Source organism: Engystomops pustulosus, chromosome 6 (assembly GCF_040894005.1).
Source record: "Engystomops pustulosus chromosome 6, aEngPut4.maternal, whole genome shotgun sequence".
NCBI classification, from domain to species: domain Eukaryota; kingdom Metazoa; phylum Chordata; class Amphibia; order Anura; family Leptodactylidae; genus Engystomops; species Engystomops pustulosus.
Window position 1 is genome coordinate 56,777,888 of NC_092416.1, and position 18,516 is coordinate 56,796,403.

The following is an 18,516-nucleotide window of genomic DNA, read 5'->3' on the forward strand; positions in this document are numbered from 1 at the left end:
CCACTGCTCCTTCCCCTATGTCATCTGCTAGTCAGCCCCCTGTCAAGGACCCCGGCCCAAACACCTCCCGTGCGAAAACCCCATCTTCGTCTCCACAATCCTCCACAGCATCCACCAGCGTTCAGCTCTCCATACCCCAGACGCTGGAGCGCAAAAGGAGGTATAGCGCAACCCACCCACACGCCCAAGCCCTCAACGTCCACATCTCCAAGTTGCTTAGCCTGGAGATGCTGCCCTATAGGCTGGTAGAGACCGAGGCCTTTTGCAACCTCATGGCGGCGGCCGCCCCTCGGTATTCGGTCCCCAACCGCCACTACTTTTCCCGATGTGCCGTCCCAGCCCTGCACAAGCACGTGTCAGAGAACATCCTCCGTGCCCTGACCAACGCCGTTTCTGACAAGGTCCACCTGACCACAGACACGTGGACGAGTGCTGCCGGGCAGGGCCACTATATATCGCTGACGGCACATTGGGTTAACTTGGTGGAGGCTGGGACCGAGTCTGACCCTGGGGCTGGTCATATACTGCCGACGCCGAGGATTGCGGGGCCTACCTCGGTCCAGGTCTCAAAGGCCTACTATGCCTCCTCCTCCTCCCACCCCTCCTCCACCTCCTCCTCTGAATTACCATCCGTGGGCATGGCGCCATCAGTCGGTAGCTCTAGGCACAGCAGCAGTGCCATCGCTATGCGACAGCAGGCGGTGCTCAAACTAATGAGCCTAGGCGATAAAAGGCACACCGCCCAAGAGTTATTACAGGGCATCACGGCGCAGACTGATCTGTGGCTGGCACTGCTGAACCTGAAGCCAGGCATGGTTGTGTGTGACAACGGCCGTAACCTGGTGGCAGCTCTGCAACTCGGCAGACTGACACATGTGCCATGCCTGGCCCATGTGTTAAATCTCATAGTTCAGCGTTTCCTCAAGACATACCCCAATCTGTCTGATTTGCTCACGAAGGTGCGCCGCATCTGTGCGCATTTCAGGAAGTCCAGCACAGATGCTGCACTCTCAGGGCAGCGCAGCGCCGCCTCCAACTGCCCGCTCACCGACTGTTGTGCGACGTGCCCACGAGGTGGAATTCAACACTAACCATGTTATCCAGAGTTTACCAGCAGCGCAGAGCGATTGTAGACTGCCAGATGTCAACTTCCACCAGAACTGGTAGTCAGGTCAGTCAGCTTCCTCAAGTCTACAATGAGGAGTGGACGTGGATGTCTGATATCTGTCAGGTGCTGAGTAACTTTGAGGAGTCAACACAGATGGTCAGTGGTGATGCCGCCATCATCAGCCTCACCATCCCGCTGCTTGGCCTGTTGAAAAACTCTCTGGTCAGCATGAAGTCGGAAGCTTTGCGCTCGTCACAAGAGACGGGGGAAGAAGATTCCCTTGTTGATAGCCAAAGCACCCTTAGGTCTGTTTCTCAGCGCATATCGGAGGAGGTGGAGGAGGATGAGGAGGAAGAGGAGGAGAATGTTGGCGAGACAGAAGAGGGGACCATTGTTCAGTCCTTCACTGTTCAGCGTGTATGGGCAGAAGAAGAGGAGTTGGAGGAGTTGGAAAAGGAGGAAATGGACAGTCAGGCCAGTGAGGGGAGTGAATGCTTGCGCGTTGGGACTCTGGCGCATATGGCAGATTTCATGCTAAGCTGCCTGTCCCGTGACCCTCGCGTTCAAAGAATTTATTCCAGCACCGATTACTGGGTATTCACTCTCCTGGACCCACGGTACAAGCAAAATCTTTCCACTCTCATCCCTGGAGAGGAAAGGAGTGTGAGAATGCATGAATACCAGCAGGCCCTGGTGCACAAGCTGAAACAGTATTTCCCTTCTGACAGCGCTAGCAGCAGAGGGCGTACTTCTGCGGGACATGTAGCGAGGGAGAGTAGGCGACTAGGCAGCTTGTCCAGCACTGGCAGGGGTACGCTTTACAAGGCCTTTGCCAGTTTTATGTCACCCCAGCAAGACACTGTGACCTGTCCCCAGTCTCGGCGGAGTAGGGCTGATCTTTACAGAAAGATGGTGAGGGAGTATGTAGCTGACCATACCATCGTCCTAAATGATCACACAGCTCCCTACAACTACTGGGTTTCAAAGCTGGACATGTGGCACGAACTGGCGCTGTACGCCTTGGAGGTTCTTGCCTGCCCTGCCGCTAGCGTGTTGTCCGAGCAGGTTTTCAGTGCAGCTGGTGGCATCATCACCGATAAGCGTACACGCCTGTCGACTGACAGCGCTGACAGGCTGACGCTTATCAAGATGAATAAAGCCTGGATTTCTCCGCATTTCCATTCTCCACCAGGTGAAAGAAGCTGAACCTGAATAATGTATGCACTCCTCCTCCTCATTGTCCTCCTTCTCCTCCTCTTTGTACACTAAAGCAGAGGAAACTGGCTATTTTTTTGCCAGGGCCAACTGGCTCTGGCTATAGTACTCTATGTATTTAATTTTTCTGGAGGGCCAACTACCCTGTCCTCTGTTTTAAACAATTTTTGGGAGTGCCACATACAGGCACTCAATCTATGTAATTTTTCTGGAGGACCAGCTACCTGCTCCTCTGGTTTGAAAACTTTTTTGGACTGCCACATACAGGCACTCAATTTATTTAATCTTTTTGGAGGACCAGCTACCTGCTCCTCTGCTTTGAAAACTTTTTTAGACTGCCACATACAGGCACTCAATTTATTTAATCTTTTTGGAGGACCAGCTACCTGCTCCTCTGGTTTGAAAACATTTTTGGACTGCCACATACAGGCACTCAATCTATGTAATTTTTCTGGAGGACCAGCTACCTGCTCCTCTGGTTTGAAAACTTTTTTGGACTGCCACATACAGGCACTATCCAAATTAAATTGTCTCCATAGCAGCCTCCACACGTCGTCTTTTTAGCTGCCTTCACACGTTGTCTCCATTGCTACCTCCACACGTTATCGCCATAGCTGCCTCCAAAAGTAGTCCATATAGCAGCCTCCATACATGGTCCCCTTATCAAACGAGCTGTGTCAGGCAGAATTTTGGATTGTTTTCATGGCTTCCATGTTAACTTTGTCGCCACCCTGCTGTGTAATCCACAAAATATACTGGCAAACTTTTATCATTTACCAATATTATTTCAGCGCTTCTTGCGCATCTGTTTACATTCCCCTCACCCGCCAGAATCCAAACTTATAAGAACGCTACTACACTTGATCTTATACAAAAGGTTCTTAGAAGTGCTGTTTGGGGAGTAGCCTAGAGAGAGGGGCTTGGATTGGCGAAAGCTCGCCTGGCAGTGGAGCGCCAGCTCCATCCCAAGATCCAACTAACATAGTTTTAACTGCAGCACCTTTAATCTACTACTAGTTCACTGCCTCCATACATGGTCCCCTTATCAAACGAGCTGTGTCAGGCAGAATTTTGGGTTGTTTTCATGGCTTCCACATCAAACTTGTTAACTTTGTCGCCACCCTGCTGTGTAATCCACAAAATATACTGGCAAACTTTTATCATTTACCAATATTATTTCAGCGCTTCTTGCGCATCTGTTTACATTCCCCTCACCCGCCATATCCTAAACTTATAAGAACGCTACTACACTTGATCTTATACAAAAGGTTCTTAGAAGTGCTGTTTGGGGAGTAGCCTAGAGACAGGGGCTTGGATTGGCGAAAGCTCGCCAGGCAGCGGAGCGCCAGCTCCATCCCAAGATCCAACTAACATAGTTTTAACTGCAGCACCTTTAATCTACTACTAGTTCACTGCCTCCATACATGGTCCCCTTATCAAACGAGCTGTGTCAGGCAGAATTTTGGGTTGTTTTCATGGCTTCCACATCAAACTTGTTAACTTTGTCGCCACCCTGCTGTGTAATCCACAAAATATACTGGCAAACTTTTATCATTTACCAATATTATTTCAGCGCTTCTTGCGCATCTGTTTACATTCCCCTCACCCGCCATATCCTAAACTTATAAGAACGCTACTACACTTGATCTTATACAAAAGGTTCTTAGAAGTGCTGTTTGGGGAGTAGCCTAGAGACAGGGGCTTGGATTGGCGAAAGCTCGCCTGGCAGCGGAGCGCCAGCTCCATCCCAAGATCCAACTAACATAGTTTTAACTGCAGCACCTTTAATCTACTACTAGTTCACTGCCTCCATACATGGTCCCCTTATCAAACGAGCTGTGTCAGGCAGAATTTTGGGTTGTTTTCATGGCTTCCACATCAAACTTGTTATCTTTGTCGCCACCCTGCTGTGTAATCCACAAAATATACTGGCAAACTTTTATCATTTACCGATATTATTTGAGCGCTTCTTGCTCACCTCCTTTGGTTCCTCTCTGCCACCCATTGGTTTTAAGCCTGATTCCATTTGGGGTATGTTGCCAAGACACTCTCTAGCCTGCCGCTGCTGCCGCTGCCTCTGCATAGTCCCCTATAGTGTCAGGGTCAATTATTGGATGTTTTAGATGCTATCTAGCCTCATTCGGTCACTCTGTCATTGCCATGCTGTTGCCCATACTTTTGGCATAATGGTGCGATTAAGCAGCCTCAGAGGCATCCATGCATGCTGCCCCTGCTGTTTCCTGTCCATTTCCGTGGTGTTTCTATCCTTTTCTGAGGTTCCCAGGTGCATGACCAAGCTTCCCTGTGCAGATCCTTGGTCCCCTTGAAAAATGCTCGAGTCTCCCATTGACTTCAATGGGGCTCGTTATTCGAGACGAGCACTCGAGCATCGGGAAAAGTTCGTCTCGAATAACGAGTACCCGAGCATTTTAGTGCTCGCTCATCTCTAGACACAGCACATTTTCACCTTAGGACACAGCCCGATTTTTAATAGAAAAAAATCAGCAGAACGGAAGGAGGCATTTAGCTTTTAGGGGGCAGATTTTGATGATATTATTTTCAGGTGGCATTACACATTTGAAGAGTTCCTGAGGTACCAGAACAGTTATCCCTCCTTATAAATGACCCTATTTTGTAAACATCACATAACGAGGTTTCACTTAAGGAAACACAGTGAAGAACAGTGAAGAACACAGTGAACACAGGATCATTTAAGGATCATTAGGATCATTTAAGTGAAGAACACAGTGAACACAGTGAAGAACACATTGCAGATGTTTCCGTACATCTGCTAACTTATCAGAAGACATTAGTGCAGAAAGGTGTTCTTCACAATAGTATGTGAAGAACAATATGTGTGAAGAACACATTGCAGATGTTTAACACGGGTCATTCTCCTTTTTGAAGTTCCACGAATATTCCATTGAATAAAAAACAACGAAGAAACAGGAGTGACTTCTTTATTTCTCAATAAAATGACACCTTTTATTGCAGAGCTTTGGTCCCCTTGAAAAATGCTCGAGTCTCCCATTGACTTCAATGGGGTTCGTTATTTGAAAAAAGTTCAGGAAAAGCATCAGGAAATGTTTGACTCAAGTAACAAGCACTCTCTAATCTCTAATTGCATCATACATGGACAGTACCTTTTACAACAATAACAAAATATTTAAATTTCCAAGTGAAATAACATCCCACACCCCCACCACCCCACCCAGCCGGAAAAGAGGGAAAAGAAAAGAGAAAGAAGTAAGAAAAAAAAAATTAAGAAGAAAATGGGGAGGAGAGGGGGAAGAGGTGCTCCATACTCCTCACAGCTCCTGAAACCTTTACCTCCCTAAAAACCAAATCTTTTTCCAATTATGAAGACACTCCTTTCTTAGGTAGATATATTCCTTTCCCAAGCTTTTTTTTGGCCATGGGGCCTTTTTTTTTTTTTTTTGTAAAAAAGCTTTATTAAATTTTACATAAAATTGAACGCTTAACATATATATATATATATATATATATATATATATATATATATATATATATCCCAAAATTTCTTGCGTCTCTTACATATAGTAAACTCCATACAAAAATTTCTTTAATGCAAGTTAGTTTACATTCCACTCTAAAATCACATTTTTTGCACAGTACACACAAAGGCAGAGATATAGCATCTTTACCTAGTATAGTCTACCAATAAATATAGACCAGTTTCTATTATTTCCATAACCCCCTTCCCTCCCTCTCCCCCCCCCCCTGGCAGGAGGGAAAAAAAACAGCAAAAAATGTATATTAACTTTGCTTAACTTTTTGAATGATTCTTAAAGATGTTAATTTTTCCATATACCAATTTATCTATTTCCATTTTTCCCAGGTTCTAGCCCATTTTCCTTTCCCAAGCTTTTACTTTTTTATTCTCTCAATCCATTCCATATAAGATGGACTTTGTGGACTACCCCATTTTTTTGCTATTCCCAATCTAGCCAATAATAAGATCTTACAAATTATTAGTTTTTTTCCAAGTTCTTGTCTATTTAATTCATATACCCCGAGGATAGCCACTTGCAGTGTCCCGGGTAGAACTAGGAAAAACTCATTATTTATAAAATGAAAAATTTCTCGCCAAAAAGCATCTAATTGTGGACAGGACCAGGCTACATGTATAAAATCTGCGTCTTCTTCCTCACTCGTATTATATAGTAACTTAGGGGTGTAGTATAATCGATGCACAAAATTAAACTGGGTCATTCCATGGTTCCAGGACATAGATGAACATAGAATTCTTCTATAACAACTTTTGCAGAATTCCTTAGATACCTGTCCAATATCCTTTTCCCATTTTTACAGGATGAAATAGCTTCCTTTTCGGCCCATGCCTGTAATACTAATATATATATATATATATATATATATATATATATATGAAGCAACTTTCTTTGTGATCCGAGGTGTTTCTCACAAATTCTATACAAATATTTGTTCCTACCCTAAATCTACTCCTATCACCCATTCTCAGACAGGCATAATACAATTTAAAAAATTTTAAAAACTATCTTACCCAAACTGTGCCCGCATTTATTTTTAAATTAATGTCCGTGTTTCTGAAAAAAATTGTGAAAGAGAGATCAATCCCCTCTGTCTCCAGTAATCCTTGTCAGTGATTCATCAAACTTTTTCAAAGTTAAAAGTATCCCAAATCGGTGAGAATGACAAAATCCCCTTAAGATTCAGCATCTCTTTTAATACCTTCCAAACTCTATCCAACAATACAGCAATAGCTAGACCTTTATATATACCCTATGTAAATTCCCCACTCTCTAATAACGTGAATGTCGAATCTCTGTGCCCTACACTTAACTTCATTCATCTACACTACATCACATGCACTACAAGTACATCTGATAACTAGAAACTTCAATTGGGCTGCTATATAGTAGCCAAACATCCAAGGAATCCCCAGACACCCTTGCTCCACCATTCTACATATAGTAGTGAATTTCATTCTAGCCCTTTTTCTATCCCACATCAATTCTTTCAACTTTGACTCTATTAATTTAAAGATCTTTTTCAGGATCCAAACCCCAAGGGGTTGGGCAATTGTGTTAATAAATCATTTTTATCAGTCCAACCCTATCAGCTCTGGTCTCTGTATGGTCATCAGGATATCATCTGCGTACAGGGATATCTTATCCCTCTTGCCCCCACTTCGCTACCCTCTAATCCATTCCAGATGTCTGATCATTATTGCCAAAGGTTCTATTAATAGGGCGAAGAGTAGGGGGAAGCGGGGGCATCTCTGCTGCGTGCCCCGATACAGGGGGTAGGGGTTTTTACAAATTTCCATTAATGCTAAACCTTGCTGTTGGAGAGCAGTAAAGGACAAGCACATAGGTAACAAAATCGTACCCTAGGCCGAACCTTTCCAAAACTCTCCACAAAAAACACCACTTCACCCTGTTGAAGACCTTAACAGCATTAATGACATGCTGGAGTGACCTTCCCCTTTTCCCAACTGTATGTCAGAAAACAACCTATGCAGATTATAATCCATGCCTCTTGCTGGAATAAACTCATTTTGGTCTGGGTGGACAATATCAACCATTACCCTTTTCAACCTATTGGCCATAATGTTAGCCAAAATTTTTACATCGCAATTAAGTAATGAAATATGTCTGTATGCGCCCATATCTTGAGTGTCTTTTTTTTTTAGGAATAGGATGATAGAAGACTAAAAATAAGAATAGGTTTGGCGCCAAAGTGGGAATGGGGGATGCTAACAATCTGCGTGGTGTTGCTGGTATAAATAGTCGGTGACCTGCACCCCAACTATAAAATAGGTTACTTTATAAGGTAACTCTATGAACAAACATAAAAACAAAAATGTATACCTGCGCCAACCTATATGTACATAACACACTGCAGCAAGACAGTACTAGACAATTCAATTTCCACATCGGTACTAGCACATGTATGTTGATACCACAAACTCAAAACCAAACTAGTATGGTTGTTTGAGAAGAGAATGTAAGTAATTCACAGCAACCAATATATGTGTGTAGGTACCTATAGGTGAACGATCATGTCCAGCTTACTGTTCGTGGATACAGCTGTAAGTCCAGGCGTTCAGTTGGTGATGGCTCCTTACATAGGTTTCAATATCCCAGGAGTGATGTTACAAGTTGTTCTCCGCAAGAAATCTTACTTGTATCCAACATAGGCGGGTTCGTAGTGGTGTTCCTGTACAAGGTAGCAGAGCCCCGGCCGGTGGCTTCTGCTCCGTTCACAATTCTGGTACGGTCCGATGGGGGACGTCACCACGCTACGGGGGAATCCAGAATGACAAACTTTCCAACGCGTTTCGGAGACTGTCAGTGTCTCCTTCGTCAGGGAATCGCACTTCTGGACATGCATCATACCATTTATAAACGTACCCTGCCTATATTAGTGCAAGCGGCTGTATGCTAAAATATGTGAGTGTTTGTTGATTATGAGAGCGTGTACTAAGTTTAAAATTAATCTTTAATGTTAATATCAATAAAATATGAAACGTATATAAAGGATCGTTTAAAAAATTATTAGTAATTAAAATACACATACATACATGTGCTTCCACAGTTTTATTACGATCGCCGCGCCCCCGAACGTCATCGTGGGGTGGCGATCGGTTACCATGGTAGCCTCGGGTCTTCTTTTGACACGAGGCTACTTGGCTTATGCAGGTTCGTTACAATGAGCCAGTGGCTCATTGTAATGTATGACCTGCAAAAATGCCATATATTGCAATACAGAAGTATTGCAGTATATGGTAGGAGCGATCTGACCATCTAGGGTTAATGTACCCTAGATGGTCTAAAAAATAGTGGAAAAAAAAATAAAAAAAAAAGTTTAAAAAATAAAAAAAATAAATAAAATATTAAAAATTCAAATCACCCCCCTTTCCCTAGAACTGATATAAAACATAATAAACAGTAAAAATCACAAACATATTAGGTATCGCCGTGTCCCAAAATGCCCGATCTATCAAAATATAAAAACGTTTACGGGCGGCGGTGACCTCCGAGGCGGGAAATGGCGCCCAAATGTCCGAAATGCGACTTTTACACCTTTATACATAACATAAAAAATGAAATAAAAAATTATCAAAATGTCGCACAGACCTCAAAATGGTAGCATTGAAAACGTCGCCTCATTTTTCAAAAAATGACTCCTCACACATCTCTGTGCGTCAAAGTATGAAAAAGTTATTAGCGTCAGAAGATGGCAAAAAATTTTTTTTCTTTTTTATACACATTCGTTTAATTTTTGAAAATGTATTAAAACACAATAAAACCTATATAAATTTGGTATCACTGCGATCGCACCGAACTAAAGAATAAAGTAGGCATGTTATTTGGAGCAAAGAGTGAAAGTCGTAAAAACTGAGCCCACAAGAACGTGACAAGCGTTTTTTTTTTAAATTTTTCCACATTTGGAATTTTTTTTCAGCTTCGCAGTACATGGCATGTTAAAATAAATAACATTAAGAAAAAGTAAAATTTGTTACGCACAAAATAAGCCCTCACACAGGTCTGTACACGTAAAAATGAAAAAGTTATGGATTTTTGAAGTTGGAGAAATGAGCCGAAAAACCCTGCATCCTTAAGGGGTTAATACTATATGTGTTTACATAATTTTCAGGCCCATTTGTAGTTGCTGTTTCAAAGCTTTTCAAACCATCAATTACTTGGTTTCTGTGAGTTGCTGAGGGGCAGCGAGTGCTTCCATTGCTGGGTGACCCCAATTAAAACCTTTACTTTGGCAGGCTGAAATGACTTTCAACTCAGAGATGGTTATCTATCAACAGGATAGAAGCCAAGATTTAGGATACTGGTAATTTCCGAGTTTATTTTCTCTTTCATCACTGAGGCATATTATAGTATTAACTAAATTTGGGAAAAATAGAACGTGGCCAGAAGCTATACTAATAATTATTAACAGTGGACCACATTTGTAAAGCTTTTGGTAAGAGTAGATGTGAACTACTGTATACTAGATTAATCAGGCTTCTTATAAATACATACATATTTGCATATCTGAAATTTAGAAAGTAGTATTACATTTTTGTAAGTGCGCACAATGTCAAAGCCAGTCTAAAGGGCTCTTTCACATTGGCGTTGGTGCTCAGCTTCAGTTGTGCATCCGTTGGTCTCAGTTGCGTCTCCCTTTTTTTCTCTGTGTCCGCAAAAAAACCTCCGGAGGTTGCATCTATTGTTTTTATGGACCCATAGGGGCTTATTTACTAAGAGTCTGTGCTGGTACTTTCGTCGGACTTTCCGACGTTTTTGGGGATTGCACGGCTTTAATAAATATTAAACAGGAGTCTGCGCTGGCATTGTGTCGCACACAATCGGATTGTGGCGCAGCTGCACTGGCTTTCATGCAACAGAAATGGTAGGTGCCATCGGACTTTGCTTGTATACTTTGATGTCATATTGACAGCTGTGCACCCGTTACAGCTGCATGCAGTAATAGGTGCGTGTTGTTGATGCAACGTTACTATTGAGCTTTTTTATACATACAAAGGTGGGTAGAGATGAGAATGACACTGTACCAGAGTGCAGGAGAGAGAAGAGTGTAGCGTGTTTGATCCTCGACTATCCCCTTTAAATTTTTTAAAGGGGAACCTGTCAGCACATTTTTCACAAATACAGCTAGTGGCAGATTCCCACTGAGCCCTATTAACTAACTGACACCCTTCTTTTAGCTAACAATTGTTTCCCTCAGATCACCATAAAATCAGATTTATAAACTTTCCTGGTATATAGGGATATCTAGTGTGAGTTAAGGTGGGCATGGCTTCCATGGGCTTAATCCAGCAGTTTATGCACATCTCTTCTCAGCATACAGCAATAAAGTCATGTAACTATGGTGACATAATCCCAGGTCCTTTAGCTTCCTAACGTTAGCAAACTGTGCATATATCTGAGCACATGAAATCACAGTAGCCTCCATAAACTTGTACTCTTCTCCATGCCTCGCTGCATGCTGCTGTGATCCTATGATTTCATATGCTCAGATATGTGCATGGTATAGAGTTTGCTGATGTTACCCTGGTCATATGACATTAGGCCACTCCCCCGACTCGCTCTAGATATCCCTGGATACCAGGCAAGTTTACAACTCTGATTTTATGGGGATCAGAGGGAAACAGTTTTTAGATAAAATAAAGGAGTCACTTACTCAATAGAGCTGTATGGGAACCTGTCACTAGCTGTATTTGTGAAAAATGTGGTGACAGGTTCCTTTTAAATAATTGTCTATACTACACTGTCTTTCACATCCTAACTTTCATGAAAAAAAAATGATTAGGATATGAAAAGACAGGAAGAATTCTCCCCAGAATCACAATCCCAGAGTAAATTCTCTTCTACCTGGCTCCTGGTCTACATAGAACTACGCTAATAGTGTGTAGGGAGTCAAGGAGTTTAAAGCTGACAGTTTACCCTGTGATCAAAGCAACTGCAGCAAATAATTGAGTTCAATGAAGATAAGAAATTACAAACCTCATCCAGCATCCTATATTGCAGTCCTGGAGTTGTGTCTTCATGGAAAAACAACTGGGGGCCAAAAGAAAGTTCCAAGCTCTGACCTTACCATATAACTACTAGACCCTGCCAGAGGCTGCATATAGAAGACATATTTATGTCCAAAAATGTAGAATGTATAAAAAATTACTTTCCACATAAAAAGTGCTGTAATGAAAAAGAAAAATGTCCCAATTTCCAAATTAACAATGGAAAGATTATACTGTTCCAAAAATGATATTATTTAAATTACCAGCTCACTTCACAAATACTGAAACCATACAGTACATAATTCAGTGTTTGAAAGAATAAAAAAGTTACAAAAGTCAGAATAAGGTGATGTAGACATATGCTACAAAAATGGAGGACGCATGTGCATACAGTGAGATACCTCCTAGCCCTCCGTTCTAAGGATACATTGGGACTCCTAGGTATATACCTAGCCTTAGTGAGCACTTGTAATTGTATATATAATCCATCCTCCTCACAGTTGTGGCAAATCATAATGCTTAGTAGACAGCATTATTATTGCACAGATGTGGCCTAGGCTGGTAACAATAAAAGGCCACTCCAAAATGTGCAATTCTACTCTATTGAGGGGAGTCCAGAGTGATCAAATCAGTCAGTATTTTGTGTGACCACCATTTGACTCACGTAGTCCAATACTTCTCCATTTGCATAGAGTTGACCAACCTGCAGGACGTCATTGAATGTGAGCATTTGCCTACTCAAGTTGGTTCCTCTGACATAGTGCAGTCCAGTGGAGACCCCGATGAGGATGATTAGCATGCTGATAAGCTTTTCTAAAATGGTCAACCATACCTTTGGAGTCAATAGCTTATCTTGAAAAACAAGAGTTGCTCACAAACACAAACTAATGACTGTTTCACACAAATTTGTGCAGCCTGTGTAAACATGTCGTATGGTGGCACAGACCTACGGGTTGCACACAGAGCAGAGGACGGGAGTCTGCCGAACAGCCGCACCAGACCTATATTAACTATTACAGTTCCGACAAGGCTATTTGGCCAGAGAAAGCATCCTTGCATTAAGTTTCTATATAATGCAAGGACTTCCGTCCACTGCACTCCGTGCAGGTCGTGGGATCGGGCCAACAACCTTCAAACAAATTTGTGAACAATGTTTGAGAGAAAAAAAGGCCTTTTGGACTTTTTGCGTACATAGAAATCTGAGATCTTTGATTTCAGCTCCTGACGAATTGGAGCAAAAACAAAAGTGTTGCGTTTCTACACTCAGCGGCCACTTTATTAGGTACACCTGTCCAACTGCTCGTTAACACTTAATTTCTAATCAGCCAATCACATGGTGGCAACTCAGTGCATTTAGGCATGTAGACATGGTCAAGACAATCTCCTGCAGTTCAAACCGAGCATCAGTATGGGGAAGAAAGGTGATTTGAGTGCCTTTGAACGTGGCATGGTTGTTGGTGCCAGAAGGGCTGGTCTGAGTATTTCAGAAACTGCTGATCTACTGGGATTTTCATGCACAACCATCTCTAGGGTTTACAGAGAATGGTCCGAAAAAGAAAAAACATCCAGTGAGCGGCAGTTCTGTGGGCAGAAATGCCTTGTTGATGCCAGAGGTCAGAGGAGAATGGGCAGACTGGTTCGAGCTGATAGAAAGGCAACAGTGACTCAAATCGCCACCCGTTACAACCAAGGTAGGCAGAAGAGCATCTCTGAACGCACAGTATGTCGAACTTTGAGGCAGATGGGCTACAGCAGCAGAAGACCACACCGGGTGCCACTCCTTTCAGTTAAGAACAGGAAACTGAGGCTACAATTTGCACAAGCTCATCGAAATTGGACAGTAGAAGATTGGAAAACGTTGCTTGGTCTGATGAGTCTCGATCTCTGCTGCGACATTCAGATGGTAGGGTCAGAATTTGGCGTCAACAACATGAAAGCATGGATCCATCCTGCCTTGTATCAACGGTTCAGGCTGCTGGTGGTGGTGTCATGGTGTGGGGAATATTTTCTTGACACTCTTTGGGCCCCTTGGTACCAATTGAGCATCGTTGCAACGCCACAGCCTACCTGAGTATTGGTGCTGACCATGTCCATCCCTTTATGACCACAATGTACCCAACATCTGATGGCTACTTTCAGCAGGATAATGCGCCATGTCATAAAGCTGGAATCATCTCAGACTGGTTTCTTGAACATGACAATGAGTTCACTGTACTCAAATGGCCTCCACAGTCACCAGATCTCAATCCAATAGAGCATCTTTGGGATGTGGTGGAACAGGAGATTCGCATCATGGATGTGCAGCCGACAAATCTGCGGCAACTGTGTGATGCCATCATGTCAATATGGACCAAAATCTCTGAGGAATGCTTCCAGCACCTTGTTGAATCTATGCATGGTGTACCTAATAAAGTGGCTGGTAAATGTATGTTTGTTATGTATATTTACTCTTTGTGTGGAATTTGAGGTTCTGAATGAGATGTGCCCCTAGAAATGCATAAAGAGATTGGCACAAAAAGTAGAACTTTTTAATTGAACCTTTTTTTCAATGTGAAATAACAGATTGTGTAAGTTAAGAGAAACTCAGCGTGTTCTCCTGACTCCTGTGTTGCGAACTTTGATGATTTCCTGTGCAGTTAACACATTGTAGCATGAAACGTGTTTCACTGTAATTGTGTCCTTAGAGTTTTCAGAATAAGATACAATTATCTCACAACACAAGGGAAGTGAATCAATCTTCAGCAGTTTTACCCCATTTACTAGCCCCTCAAGGACAACGTGTATGTATCTTTACACAATTCATTCTAGTATGCAGTCAATACTATGAACTTTCCCGTGAATTACAGAAACATATATTACTATGTAGAGTTTCAAATGATGTGGACTGTATTAGCCCATCTAAGTAACCAGATTCTTACTCAAGCAACGGTAGTAAAATGCTTGGACACCAAACTGTACTATGCAGCCATATTGTGTTACTATCATAATTAGAGATGAGCGAACACTAAAATGCTCGGGTACTCGTTATTCGAGACGAACTTTTCCCGATGCTCGAGTGCTCGTCTCGAATAACGAACCCCATTGAAGTCAATGGGAGACTCGAGCATTTTTCAAGGGGACCAAGGCTCTGCACAGGGAAGCTTGGCCAAACACCTGGGAACCTCAGAAAAGGATGGAAACACCACGGAAATGGACAGGAAACAGCAGGGGCAGCATGCATGGATGCCTCTGAGGCTGCCTAATCGCACCATTATGCCAAAATTATGGGCAACAGCATGGCCATGACAGAGTGACAGAATGAAGCTAGATAGCATCTAAAACATCCAATAATTGACCCTGACACTATAGGGGACGGCATGCAGAGGCAGCGGCAGCAGCGGCAGGCTAGAGAGTGGCATGGCGACATACCCTAAATGGACTCAGGCTTCAAACCAATGGGTGGCAGAGAGGAACCAAAGGAGGTGAGCAAGAAGCGCTCAAATAATATCGCTACATGATAAAAGTTTGCCAGTATATTTTGTGGATTACACAGCAGGGTGGCGACAAAGTTAACATGGAAGCCATGAAAACAACCCAAAATTCTGCCTGACACAGCTCGTTTGATAAGGGGACCATGTATGGAGGCAGTGAACTAGTAGTAGATTAAAGGTGCTGCAGTTAAAACTATGTTAGTTGGATCTTGGCATGGAGCTGACGCTCCGCTGCCAGGCGAGCTTTCGCCAATCCAAGCCCCTGTCTATAGGCTACTCCCCAAACAGCACTTCTAAGAACCTTTTGTATAAGATCAAGTGTAGTAGCGTTCTTATAAGTTTAGGATATGGCGGGTGAGGGGAATGTAAACAGATGCGCAAGAAGCGCTGAAATAATATCCCTAAATGGTAAAAGTTTGCAAGTATATTTTGTGGATTACACAGCAGGGTGGCGACAAAGTTAACAACTTTGATGTGGAATGCCCTGTAATAGCTCTTGGGCGGTGTGCCTTTTATCGCCTAGGCTCAGCAGTTTCAGCACCGCCTGCTGTCGCTTAGCGACGGCACTGCTGCTGTGCCTAGAGCTACCGACTGATGGCGCCATGCCCACGGATGGTAATTCGGAGGAGGAGGAGGTGGAGGAGGGGTGGGAGGAGGTATAGTAGGCCTTTGAGACCTGGACCGAGGTAGGCCCCGCAATTCTCTGCGTCGGCAGTATATGACCAGCCCCAGGGTCAGACTCGGTCCCAGCCTGCACCAAGTTAAGTGTAGTAGCGTTCTTATAAGTTTGGGATATGGCGGGTGAGGGGAATGTAAACAGATGCGCAAGAAGCGCATGATGCGCATGGAGCTGGCGTTCCGCTGCCAGGCGAGCTTTCGCCAATCCAAGCCCCTGTCTCTAGGCTACTCCCCAAACAGCACTTCTAAGAACCTTTTGTATAAGATCAAGTGTAGTAGCGTTCTTATAAGTTTAGGATATGCCGGGTGAGGGGAATGTAAACAGATGCGCAAGAAGCGCTGAAATAATATCCCTAAATGGTAAAAGTTTGCCAGTATATTTTGTGGATAACACAGCAGGGTGGCGACAAAGTTAACAACTTTGATGTGGAATCCATGAAAACAACCCAAATTTCTGCCTGACACACCTCGTTTGATAAAGGGACGATGTATGGAGGCAGCTATATGGACGACTTTTGGAGGTAGCAATGGAGACAACGTGTGGAGGCTGCTATGGAGACAATTTAATTTGGATAGTGCCTGTATGTGGCAGTCCCAAACATTTTTCAAACCAGAGGAGCAGGTAGGTGGCCCTCCAGTAAAATGGAATAGATTGAGTGCCTGTATGTGGCAGTCCCAAAAATGTTTCAAACCAGAGGAGCAGGTAGGTGGCCCTCCAGTAAAATGGAATAGATTGAGTGCCTGTATGTGGCAGTCCCAAAAATGTTTCAAACCAGAGGAGCAGGTAGGTGGCCCTCCAGTAAAATGGAATAGATTGAGTGCCTGTATGTGGCAGTCCCAAAAATTGTTCAAACCAGAGGAGCAGGTAGGTGGCCCTGCAGTAAAATGGAATAGATTGAGTGCCTGTATGTGGCAGTCCCAAAAATGTTTCAAACCAGAGGAGCAGGTAGGTGGCCCTCCAGTAAAATGGAATAGATTGAGTGCCTGTATGTGGCAGTCCCAAAAATTGTTCAAACCAGAGGAGCAGGTAGGTGGCCCTGCAGTAAAATGGAATAGATTGAGTGCCTGTATGTGGCAGTCCCAAAAATGTTTCAAACCAGAGGAGCAGGTAGGTGGCCCTCCAGTAAAATGGAATAGATTGAGTGCCTGTATGTGGCAGTCCCAAAAATTGTTCAAACCAGAGGAGCAGGTAGGTGGCCCTGCAGTAAAATGGAATAGATTGAGTGCCTGTATGTGGCAGTCCCAAAAATGTTTCAAACCAGAGGAGCAGGTAGGTGGCCCTCCAGTAAAATGGAATAGATTGAGTGCCTGTATGTGGCAGTCCCAAAAATTGTTCAAACCAGAGGAGCAGGTAGGTGGCCCTGCAGTAAAATGGAATAGATTGAGTGCCTGTATGTGGCAGTCCCAAAAATGTTTCAAACCAGAGGAGCAGGTAGGTGGCCCTCCAGTAAAATGGAATAGATTGAGTGCCTGTATGTGGCAGTCCCAAAAATTGTTCAAACCAGAGGAGCAGGTAGGTGGCCCTGCAGAAAAATGGAATAGATTGAGTGCCTGTATGTGGCACTCACAAAAATTGTTTCAAACAGAGGACCGGGTAGGTGGCCCTCCAGAAAAATTAAATGCATGAAGTACTATAGCAAGAGCCAGTGGGCCCTGTCAAAAAATAGCCATTTTCCTCTGCTTTACTGTACAAAGAGGAGGAGAAGGAGGAAAATGAGGAGGAGGAGGAGGAGTGGATCAATTATTCAGGTTGAGCTTCCTTCACCTGGTGGAGATTGGAAATTCTGAGAAATCCAGCCTTTATTCATTTTAATAAGCGTCAGCCTGTCAGCGCTGTCAGTCGACAGGCGTGTACGCTTATCGGTGATGATGCCACCAGCTGCACTGAAAACCCGCTCGGACAAGACGCTAGCGGCAGGGCAGGCAAGAACCTCCAAGGCGTACAGCGCCAGTTCGTGCCACATGTCCAGCTTTGAAACCCAGTAGTTGTAGGGAGCTGTGTGATCATTTAGGACGATGGTATGGTCAGCTACGTACTCCCTCACCATCTTTCTGTAAAGATCAGCCCTACTCTGCCGAGACTGGGGACAGGTGACAGTGTCTTGCTGGGGTGACATAAAGCTGGCAAAAGCCTTGTAAAGCGTACCCTTGCCAGTGCTGGACAAGCTGCCTGCTCGCCTACTCTCCCTCGCTACTTGTCCCGCAGAACTACGCACTCTGCCGCTAGCGCTGTCAGAAGGGAAATACTGTTTCAGCTTGTGCACCAGGGCCTGCTGGTATTCATGCATTCTCACACTCCTTTCCTCTGCAGGGATGAGAGTGGAAAGATTTTGCTTGTACCGTGGGTCCAGGAGAGTGAACACCCAGTAATCGGTGCTGGAATAAATTCTTTGAACGCGAGGGTCACGGGATAGGCAGCCTAGCATGAAATCTGCCATATGCGCCAGAGTACCAACGCGTAAGAATTCACTCCCCTCACTGGCCTGACTGTCCATTTCCTCCTCCTC